Raw genomic sequence first — 1,942 nt, 5'->3', positions numbered from 1 at the left:
GCGGATTACTACTTCATACATCGATCAATCATCTTTTTTATCTGAACCTGATAATTCTTACTTCATCTAACTATAGATAAAAAAGAAACTCTTAAACCGGAGACTTCAAGGAAGTGCCATATTTGAGAACTGAAGATTTGATAATCATTATAATCTCTTGATGTGAGTTAAGACATTTTCTGGCCTTTACTTTAAAGACAAAAAAAAAAAAAAAAATACAAAAATACAAAAACAACAAAACAACAAACAAATGTTTGTATCTCAACTAACTCGACCTTGTAATTCTAATCAAAACTGTAATGTTTCATCAATATGGGACCCAATGAGTCGGTGTTTATAATAATAATAATAATAATAATAATAATAATAATAATAATAATAATCATCATCATCATCATCATCATCATCATCATCATCATCATCATCATCATCATAATCATAATCATATACAGTTTTTATATAGCCCCTTACCCGGTATATCAACAAGATGAAGCCGCTTAGTTTATCCCATTTTATAGCAATAAATATAGACACAACAAGTATTTCACGTTTATTACTCTTTGGGTACGATGCTGGTCTATTGCAAAGCATTTTGCACTAAATCCAACTTGGATTGATTTACACAAGGAAGAGAGAGAGAGAGAGAGAGAGAGAGAGAGAGAGAGAGAGAGAGAGAGAGAGAGAGAGAGAGAGAACAGACCCACTCGATGAAACAAGGACTAAGTACAGGGCTTATTAGATTGAGTAAATCAGTTGTAGTAGTTTATAAATTACATACATGACTCTCAAAAAACATTTTGAGTTTCCATTCAGGCTGTTAATTGACTAATAAAAATCCATTGTCTTATTGCTTGCATCAAAAACTTCCATATTCTGTAAAAACGCGTATCTACTTAAAATATTGGCCCGAAAACTCGTTCAAATATCGATCAATTAAAATAATCCACATCTTTGCAAAAGGCTCCCAAGTCTGATACTTTGTAAAATGACGCAAAATATTGTCCATGACAACAATGTTAAACTAGGCCCATAAGTGAGTTCGGATGTCAGACCTCTATATATATATACGTCGGTAAGAATACGATGGCTTTGCTGATAATCATGAACTATTTAATTTTAATTTCAATGCATTTTAGTATCTGATTAGTTTGTTGTTTTAAATTTAAAATCGAAACCATGGATTGGGGTGAATAAATGAGTGATTGAAAAATGTACGATAACTTATGTATAGTACTTATATATACTTATAAATCATCACGCTATGACACTTCAATGTATGATAATATATAAACATATTAATGGTCGTGGTAAGCGTTTACCTGGACTTTAGAACTCGTAAAGTATCTTGCAATTTTGAAAGGAGTCGATTGAAATCAATACTATTGATTTGTAAAAAGCATTGAGATTTCTACCATTTATTGTTACATTCCTCTTTCTTTCTTATACAAAATATTTATATTTCCTTAACATGCTTCATATTTACATAACATCTACTTCAGAATGAATGAGAATTAATAACATTGTTGCACATCCAAAAGAAAGGAAAGGGAAAAAAAATAGAAAACAATTACTGTGTCATTAAAGATCCCAGTATTGTTCAAAAGCCTTTTTGTTACTAGTAGGTTGTTCTTTAAGCGGAAAGTATGTATTCATTTTATAAAAGAGTGGAGATTATTGTCGACATTTGATGGAGTAATATTAAATGTTAAAAACATCGGTTGCCTAGTTTGTATTTTGAATTGTTCAGTGTCTCTGCAATTCTAAAGCTAAAAGCAAAAATCATCATTGATCATCATCATCATCATCATCATCATCATCATCATCATCATCATCATCATCATCATCATCATCATCATCATCATCAGCATCTTCCGTATTATCGATATTCACATAAATTATGTATACTATTATTTATCATTTCGTATTGTGATTGCAATATTGT

Source organism: Berghia stephanieae, chromosome 2 (genome assembly GCF_034508935.2).
Source record: "Berghia stephanieae isolate SIO BIC M18660-M18661 chromosome 2, UCSD_Bste_1.3, whole genome shotgun sequence".
NCBI classification, from domain to species: domain Eukaryota; kingdom Metazoa; phylum Mollusca; class Gastropoda; order Nudibranchia; family Aeolidiidae; genus Berghia; species Berghia stephanieae.
This window is presented reverse-complemented; position numbering follows the sequence as displayed.